Source organism: Halyomorpha halys, unplaced genomic scaffold (genome assembly GCF_000696795.3).
Source record: "Halyomorpha halys isolate HHAL.00 unplaced genomic scaffold, Hhal_1.1 Scaffold64.1, whole genome shotgun sequence".
NCBI classification, from domain to species: Eukaryota; Metazoa; Arthropoda; class Insecta; order Hemiptera; family Pentatomidae; genus Halyomorpha; species Halyomorpha halys.
Window position 1 is genome coordinate 1,254,622 of NW_027116348.1, and position 10,466 is coordinate 1,265,087.

At 33.1% G+C, this 10,466-nt stretch overlaps 1 protein-coding gene across 2 annotated transcripts in view; it reads left to right on the plus strand.

The window, feature by feature from the left end:
* LOC106692638 (glutamate receptor ionotropic, NMDA 3A) overlaps positions 1-10,466 on the plus strand; it is a 553,673-nt gene that overhangs the window by 228,435 nt on the left and 314,772 nt on the right. The gene's annotated exons all lie outside the window — the stretch shown is intronic.

A 10,466-nucleotide genomic window follows, 5' to 3' on the forward strand; every position in this document is an offset into this window, starting at 1 on the left:
TGTAGTTTAAGATATTATTGAGGAGAAGGAATACAACTTGGAAATACTGACTCAATTGTGCTGAATGCTGTCCCCAACATGCTTAGCAAAGAAAAAGTATCTTTAGATATTGACAATGAGTGATTTTTCAACATTAGTTGAAATCTATATACAATATTCGCTAACATTATCTGCTCATATGAGAATTTTTTTTCTTCTATAACTAACGCAAAAATGTAACTTACTAACATAGTTACAACAAAAAAAAAAAAAATGAGTTTGAACACAAAGTTTTTCCATGTCTGTGTTCGTGTTAAAAAAAGGAATTAAAAAAAAATGAATGCTTTTATGAGGTATTTTAAATTAAAAAGACTGGATAAATCTAGCCTCAAAATTGATTCGTGTTACGACCAAGTGAAAATCACACAAAATGTTTTAAAAATGGACGGTAGAAGTAACTTGTAGAATGGTTCAGCTTATATTCAGACACCTTACACCTTGTATTGAGTTTTAAAAAAAAATTAAAATCAGGGTTTTCCGTAATAAAGAGTAAAATTTCAATTTAAAAGACTAAAATTTACAGTGATTCCAACTTTTTGGTAAGAATAATCATATTTATCCTGTGTTATACAGGTTGCATATAAAGAAGTCATGAAATAAAATAATTGAAATTTTGACTAGATATTATTATTATTTATTGTGAAATTTTGACGATCTTCAAAAGTGCCGCCCACATTTTTTTTTGTTATTCCACATAAATTTATAATATTAATTAGATGCTCTGGGTCATTTATTAATTAAATCCGAATTGGTTGTAGATAAATAAGTAGAACAATGCTACTTATAATAAATAAGTATATTTAGTAATACTATTATTATATAACTTAATATGAGTAATAATAAATAATAATTTTCTATTTAAAAAGTCTTCTTTATTTATCTAATTGACTACCATTTTCTCTCTACATCAGATGTATTATATTAACAATAATTTATTCATTTTACAGCAGCGATGATATATTATGATTAAGTAAAATGATTGTACTGTTAATTAAGTCCCTCGCTTTCGATTGTTCTTTTATTAGAAGAAAGAATAGGCGTGGTTTTACCCGGGACGAAGTTTTACGTGTAGTATTTTCCAATTTGAGCTTATTGGATTTTTCGTTTACGTTTAACTAGAGGTCAACCTTATTTTCCAATTCCATTTCCAATATTTGTAGAAGGGGAATTACTGGTCAATATGTCGGTTCGGCCATGATAGTTTCATTAATTTCTTTTGAATATTTTGTGATAATCCCAGATGGTATAGCAGTTCGTATTTCGATCTTTTAGGAGAGTATGAAGCAATGATCAATAATAATTTTTTTTTTAGTTATTTTCCGCTGAATTTTAACATACTTTCATAATTCCTGCTTCACTACAATACTTAACGTTATATATTGACAATGTTCTTCCAAAACTTCACTTGGGTGCTTAGGCATAATGTTGACCTTGACATGATTATTCCTTATTCTTCCTGGATATTCTGTATCATAAATGTCATTTTTATAGAATTGAATACGAGATAAGGGACGTCATTATAGCACAGTGGGTGTGAGACTTCTCACTCACTTAATAGAATACGAGATAAGGGACGTCCTATACATAGGTCAGTGCTAATACATTATAACAAATTCGGGTGTAACAATCATTATCCTCCTCACTTGTCAATGTTGTGAATGATTCTCTGATTTAACAAGTTTTCATACTTTAATTAATTTTACGCTTGTAATATATAAAACAAATATGTTTCATCTTAAATAAAATTTAACTAATTTACAATATTACTAAAAAATATTGATAACCTAGCGCCCGTAATTTGGTTTTGATGAATACTAAGATATTAAGAACGCTAATATCTCTTGGCTATAGCAGCTTTCATTATTAAGCTTTAATTAACACTGTTTTGAAGAATAATGTATACGTATATAGCTGAAGATTCTGGAGTATCATTATATGGCTTAGAACGACACACATTGGCAAAATGTCCAATTTTTTTTACATCGATTACACATAGTTAGAACTTCGGTAACTTTCAGCGTTTTCTTGAGCCATTTCCAGGGTCTGGACCTATCCGATAGCATCATTCAAATTTAATGTTTTGTATTCCAAAAAGCTTGGTTTAATGTATGTGGAATTAAAGCCATTTATAAATGAGTCTTAAATATATTCATCTGTGTTCAGTCGCACTCACAACTTTGAAATCAAAGTCTTGGCTGAGTTGTTTTGAAATCTGGACGTGATAATGATTTCGAACGCTTTCGGAGAAAGAAAATTGATTAATACCTTTAGTTTGTCTTTTTCAGACCTGAATTCCGTAAAGGCCAAACAATTTTGGAATGTTGTTAGCCAATGCATCCATTCTTTTGTAGCACTAGGTGTGTCTGGTGACGATTTGAAGCTAGCTGGTAGCAGATATTTTTCTATTGTAGCACGAATAAGCCGAACTTATTACGAATATCACTTTAACTGAACATACTTTCTTGTTAAGTTTTGTTCATTAGAAAACACCAAAACTAGTTTTATACACATTTATTAAGAGCACATAATATTGTTGTACAATTGTTAAACCTCCTCATCCATAACCGTAGCAAGCACATGATATTTTAAGTTGACAACAAAGATAATGCTTAGTAAGTTATTATTTGGTAAAATACAGCATGGTTACTAAAGGTTATTAGATCAGGTGATCATATGGTTACTTCTTAATTCTTCTTTCTCCTATTTTATATTATACGATTTTCCTCTATATTTAAAAAAAAAAAAATTCTGGGCCTTAAGAAATTTTTTCCAAAGTGGATAATGTTGTTTCTTCATTGGTTCCCTGCTCATAGTAAAGACTGAAATTATGAACCGTCAGTGGTTAGTAAAAGTAATTTAAATAAGTCAATGATAATCATTTGTTATTTCAATTCACTCTAGGAAACTCTGAAGGCAATAGCTAAGAGACCCCTTAACCCAAATCTTTACCAGAAGGAATTGTTTATTTAAAGGCATACTTTAGAAAAGTAAATATATGATATAAAAACTATAAAGTATTGTTCTTAAAGGGTATTGTTTTTTGAGAAAATAGAATCTTAAGGAACATTTTTAAAATGCGATTTCAGGAAAGGAAACCTGACGAGATCATCTTTAAACAGGAACCAGTAGAGAAACCCTTAAAGGATTTCTTAAAAACTTCATGAATAGGCTCTTAGTTTTTTATTCCTGGGCTCTAAGAAGTCTTTTCGACCTTTATGGATCAATTTTGATCGATAAAGTTGCTATTATCGTGAGAATAATTCAATTAGCTTAGTCATGATTCGAAATTAAGTTTATAAATGGCAAGAATTATAATTCTAGTATATTTGGTGAATGTTAAAGTCAATATAAGTGTGATAAAGTATCAATACGTTAGTCGAGTTACGAACTTTGACAAAACCTGTAGGACTAAAGTTGGATACGTTTATCTACTAGCTCTCTAGGAAGATATCCGGTCAGCTATTCCAACTACCAGAAGAATACTGTTCTATCGGCTTAGGTCAGCACGTGCTACGAGTATAATGTTTTTTTCGTGCAACAATATCGGAAGAGGGTAATAATTCTTTATACCATAGCATTGATGGAAAGAAAAGTAATGAAAAATCATGGGCAAAAAAATATTAATCAATAAAATACATTATAGTGATGCAAAATTGTTGAATGAAAAGATTAGAAAAGAATAAAAAGATATTGGAGAATGAATAATAGGGGATTCATGTATGTATATATACACATACGAAACCACTATATATATTTTTTTTTCTAGAGAAATTTCCCACTGTAATGTCATTAGCTTGAATGTTTTTTTCTATTATTCCAGCCGCCGATAAGCAAAGCTTAGAGAATCTAACAGAATTTTCGATAAGCTCTCTTGTGGACTGTTAAGACCGCTTTCCGCGCAACTCTATTTCTCTACGATATCTTTTCTCTTTACCGGATTGAATAGAATTTAACAGAAGAGTCCTAACCATCATGAAAAATAAAGATAAAACACCAATGAGTTAAAAAAAAGTAAATTAAATAAACAAAGAGCAATAAATGTAAATATTAATGATTGCATTAAAAAAACCTTGTTACATACTGTACTAAAAGTGAGGAAGTAGTGAATAATTCTAAGAAAAGAGTTCAGTCTATGGTGAAAAAGAATTATGTTAAAATAAAATCTAAGTCTTAATGGTAAAAAATGCGGTCACTCAATAACTTTAAGGCAATGTTCTTTCTTTAGTCTAAGAGATCGAATTTTTCATCCATATAGCATAGTTGAAAAGATAATAATTTGGTGAACTTTTTTTTCCCTACGGTGCAGGGTCATGGCTCTTCCGCCATATAGGTCTTGGTAACCTAATAAAGCGTCGCAAACTTGGACCACATGGTATCATCGCCAATGATTTTTTTTAACGTCATTGAGTTGAGGGCAGTCATATAGGTGGTTGGATGTCATGTCTGACTCGAAGCTAAATAAGCACCGAGGATCATCTCTTACTCCAATTCTGTTAAGATTAGAATCCAAGTATTCGTAGTTATAGCTTTAAAAGCGGCAACCGATATGTGGCGGGGAAAGTCAAGAGGTATACTATCACTTGAGCTGATGAGGGCAGCCCACTGCTTTCCTTCTGTGGACTCCTGATAGATTTTTTGCAGCTTATTTCTCAAAGACGCATTAATGAGACTTTTAGCCACAGCAAAACTAGTGGATGCGTGAGGTATGGGCAACTGGGATCCTCTGGCTAATGTTTCGGCCCGCTCGATTCACCAGATTCTAACGTATGAAGGTATCCATTGCAGAGCCACAATAGTACCTCTTATTAGAAGCTCCTCCAGTAGTCTACCCTCTAATACTTCATTAGAATTTATCGACCCGTTATTGCATAGGCTGACTGTGGCAGCCTGTGAGTCACAAACAGTAACGGCTTTTGCAATACGTTTGCTAATAACATATCTAAAGCCAGTGTATAGCGTGGATTTTTCCATCAAAGTTGCTGGCAAGGTAACCAACACATCTTAACTCCGAGTACACAACTGCTTCTCCCTTTCCTATTGCTCCAATGACTAATCCATCAGTGCATATATTAAGCCATTTTTTTTCGGAAATGGGTGTGCAAAGTTTCCAATACAATGACCTTGAGTTCGTATGGTAGAGTATTCTGCTTGAAGACTGGCGATGTGTAAAAGCTGGCAGTGCCACGAAGAAATGAGGTTTTGAACCTATGGGAATTGTTCGGAGTTCTGAAGGTACTGGACCAGGCAATACTCTTCCCTCAAGGATTTAAACTTTTTGATAGGAATGTGGTTTGTATGATTTGTCGTCCTATAGCAGGTGCATATGTCAGCCCGAATTCGATTTTATCCACCGGATGCGTTTACTAAAGGTTAATGCAGCCAATTCTCGTCTATATTTTAAAGGTTCAATTCCCGTCCATTACTGTAATAGACACTGACTTAGCACGCACCACCTGTGATTACTCTTAGGGCATACTTTGGAGCTACATCGAGATTTTTGACGGTCAAACCAGAAGCGGTCATTAGCAGTTTTACTCCGTACTCCATTGCAGGTCACATGTAGGTCTTGGTGGTTAGTGCCAACACATCCTGGGGGATTCCCCATCTGATTCCCGTCAGTCCTTTCAGCTGGTCCAACCTCCTTGTTCCCTTCGATACGTTATTATTAGTATGAGCTCTCCATGTTAACCTTGATGCCAAGATAGGTGGCAAAGTTTGTTTGTCTCAACATATTACCATCAAGTGATAGCGAGACGGGGTGTCACTTAGTGGATGGAGTAAAAAGCTGGAATTCAATCTTTGAGATCTTGATTTCCATATCATTTTACGATCCCCAGTTTGAAAGGTGCCTTAGTGCAACACTCAAGGCTGACTCGAGGGAAGGAATGTTATTAGATGTTGCCCAGAAGGCCAAGTCGTCAGCATACAATAACACATTGACTCCTGGAACAGAGGACAGTGTAGAAATTATATGATCAATCATTATATTAAAGAGTGTCAAGCTTAATACTGATCCCTGCGGTACACCATTTCGAGGTTGTCGAAAATATAAGGTTTCGTCTTGGTAACGCACTCTAATGAATCTTTGCGCACAAACGACCTAACTGAGGTAAACAGTCGACCTGTCAGTTGTATAGTTTTTCCACCAGCAAATTCCGATTAACTCTGTCAAAATCTACAAATTATTTGAAATTTGCAAATACAGCAAGTGTATTCTGCTTGGGAAGGAAACCATCTTTAATTTTCTGAGTTAAGCGTAAAACTTGCTTCTTAGTGCTCTATCTAAACCATTCACCCCCTTGAATTCTATCTTTAATGTTTCTGGAGAGAAGTCAGGAAGGTAAGCAACTTTGAAATTGTCAAGTCCTCAAGAAAAGCCGCTTAGCGGTTTTCTGTTAAAAACGAAAAATAGTTCCATTTTAACCACTAGTTACAGTCTAAATTTGTAGAATAGCCAGTACTGATATGTATCGTTGACACTGAATCACTATCGGACGGGTAAAAGAGAGTTTTCTTTTCGCGTTGTTCCCAGAGAACCTATTTTAAACGAGCTCTAGGGCTGTCACAGGCTGGTCAAAATATATAAGATGCATATTTTGTGGAAAATCTAGTGATTTTTAACTGTTGACTGGATGCTTATCTTCGAAAAAAATTCTTGGATTTTGAGTTATAAGAAAAATACTGAAAAAAAATTGCAACAATTTGGTTTGATTTTTTTGTTGTAAATCCTCCGACTAGCAATATGTTTTTTTTGTTTTTTTCCTGATCTCCTATAGAAAAAATAAAAACAAACAACTAGCAATATGGGAAGATGAAATTAGTATTTAGCATTCCAAAAACAAATAGAGTTGTTGAGAAAAAAACTATATTTTTTTTCTGAAAAGGCTCGAGTCCAGTCGTCCCTTGATGAAAAAGAGCAAATAATGTAAAATATTGTTTCTTTTGAGTTCGCTAAAATCAAGGTTCCTGAAAACATATCTGTCAACAAAACTGATTCATGTTCTGGAAAGTAAAAAACTTGTTAAAACCAAAGATTTCTACCTAACTTTCCCTTATTTTCCCATTTTGACTGGACTACTTGACCAACATATTACTAAACCTTGAATGGGGGCCTAAGTCTCAGAATGCTTGAACTGATATCTGGCTAGATTGAAATTACTGTTTACCAAATTAATGTATAATATTTATTATTAATAACAATAATAAACGATGTTGTATTTATGAGTTCAATAGTTCAATTTTCGGTATCAATAATCAAAAAACGACTCATTTAATCTTGTATGAAAGGATTATTTCGATATTAATCTTTATAAAAATAAATTATATTGCAGTGTAATTATTCTTTAAGACGTATTTTGGTATTGTTATTAGACTTCGAAGGTGTGAGAAATAAGACACGTTACTTATCAACAATTATCATGTTTCACTATTCTTCCAAGTGTTATTAAAATTTAAAATTTTATATTTAGGGCGCTCTTACTAGTAAGAACTCCGTGAAGCAGAAATGGATACAATGCATTATGTGCATAAAGTAAATTAAAGAGAAAAATTGATTTTAATTGAAACCAACGCAAAACAAGGGTCAATAATGTCGATTTCTTTACAAAACGTTGATGAAAAACAATTGGAAATACTTTTAGTCATTAATGTTATAAACCTCTCATCATCTTGGGCACACTACTCATACTTCGAGATATTTACAAGACATGTACCCATACAAATCTTGTCATTTATACCCATGTTAAACCATGATACAGAGTTCAGCATGGTTAATTGTTTTATTTTAATAAAAAAATGTATGCAAAGTATAATCAATTACACATACTGAACAATTGAGATTTATTTTTTAATCGACTACATCATGCTTTAAAATAATTGATTATTTATGTAATTGATTACATCAAACTTAAATTAAAATTAAGATTAAACTTATAATCAATAATTTTGAGTAATATCGTACTTGATTATTTTCGTATTCATAACAATTTACAAAAATATTTTAATTAAAAAATACCGGTGTACACAGTAAGATCAAGAGTTTATTTCCTTGTTTAAAAAATTATATAAATTGATAAAAATTAATTATTGAATTGATAATGTTGATATAAATTTAGAATACTAAACGGCCAGTACTATTATTTTAACTTGTTTTTACTATTATAAAAAAATAGTCTTATTAAACCTGGTTTTATTAAGTATTTTCTTTACTCATTCATAATGCTTTACTTGAGTACCGATAACTTACAAGTACTCTTGAATTGAGTGTGAGTATTGCACTCTGTGCTTAAACGTTTTGAGTAAAACAAATATAATCTTAATAAGGTCATCATTAACCTAGTCGTGTTTCTGGGTACTTTAGGATACGAGGATCCTACAGATTAGAGATGATACCCTTCAAATTATATTAAAATAAAAGTATGGGGTAGAAATGGCACCAGTTAGGGCGACTAGTGAAGTGATTTTTTTTCTCTATACGTAACTTCTAAAAGTACATATAAGGCTGACCACCATGAATATAAAAAACTAACCATACTTGTAACAAACGGTGTTATTTTGGGGGAAAATTATCCAAATTTACCACTACTTGATCTACTAGTATAGATTTTAGAATTTAAGGAGTACGGTTTATTTGAACCATTATCATACTGAAGATAGCACGGAATCAGCTGCTCAGTAGTCAAGTACAATTAAGGGTCGTTTGTAGCCGAGCGAGTTAAAGCACCAACTTTAACTGAATGCAACGTCGGAGGCTCTAATCCGGCGTGGGAGGAGGTTGACTTGCATTTCTGATGCGGTCTCATGGAGTGAAAACTTGACCCTCCTCCTCCATTATGATTTGAATAGGGTGTAGTAGAATCCCTTGTATATACTCCCCCTCGGGGTCGTAAAAAAAAAAAGTACTTATGCTCAATCTGCCCAATCCTGCCAAGGTTATTGAAAGTTTCATATTTGATTAATTAAAAAAAATTATATCTGTACCACTACAACCCATGAAGGGTCAGGGGTCCAGTACTTTGTAAAGAAGTACTTTTACTAGATCAACGGTTGTGTAAGGAGGTGATTTGGTCAGAAAATCACGCTTGACCACCAGATTTTCACCCAATTAGGAGATGTCATATTTGATAGACCATAACATACATTAAGTTCTCTCATTTTAGAAAAAAATAAATAAATATATGCTCAAATAAATCCAATGGTACAATATTTCATATTGGGAAAAGACATTTTTCATTAGGAAAGCCCTGCTAAGCGGGGCTAAACTTTGGTTAACATTAAATAGTTTTTTCTACTATTTTGTGCTTTTATTAACCACAACCCGGAATATTTTTTTCCTTCTTTTTTTTTAAATGTACTAGTCCTATCAGGAATGCATAAAGGAGAGTTGCACATTATTTTATAATGATATTTATCAAATGAGTTCGAATCCGGCAAAAAATGATTTTCTGTTACACTGTAGCCGTGAGTCAACACCTGTGGGTTTTGGAGCCCTCCTGGAGTCCACCCAGCCTCTTAAATTGGGCACCCTTAATTGGTTAAAAATCTATCGGTCGAGCGTGATTTTAACCAAATCACCTCCTTGCACAACCATTGGTCTAGTAACAGTACTTCCTTACAAATAGCGGTACATATTATTATTATTTATCAAATAACATAATATTCCTTTTGGAACTTTTCTAAAAAAATCTCGCTATATCTGGTTGAATGACTCTGCAAGATGTTTTCGCCTGATCGGTGCATTAGTATTCCGTCAAGATAGTACATACACGGGCGAAGAACTGCCTTAGGAAGCGGCAACAGAGATGCGGTTCAGTGGGAACAGGACGTTTGAGGCTTAGCGAAGCTACCTGTCGCTGCTTTGAATAGTAATTGACTGGCGAACATTCGGTTAGGGGACTACTATTTGTTACTTCTTCAAACAGTATCTCTCCCTTCTAATACAGTCAGCTACTCCCTTATTGAGCCTAAAGGACTAGCAATAAATCTCGAAGCGGGATTGCTTGCATTAGGAGTACTGATCTGCCTGTCCTATGTAGGTAATCTCTATCGATGGAATAGCTATCTGTTGCCATACAATGCAGGTAGTCCAATTCCGAGAATTCCTGATAAATAAATTAATCATTCCAACATTTCTTCGTTATTTCCACTCATTCCAAAAACAAATATGATTACATTCTTATTTTTTTGTTATTCTTCAAGCCCTGCAACGTGGGGCGAAACGTAAACTCACATTAAATAGACCCAGACCTTCTTTTTTACATTTCATACGGTCAATTAGTACCTCTAGTGGTTTCGAAGTGAACTATTATAAGAAGGTTATAAAAATATTTTGTTTTTGTTTTACAATGATTAGTTTTTGTTTATAATGATAACTCTGTATTAATTCTTTAAGAGTTTAAGAGTTTTTTTTTAGTTTTTTTTATTCATTT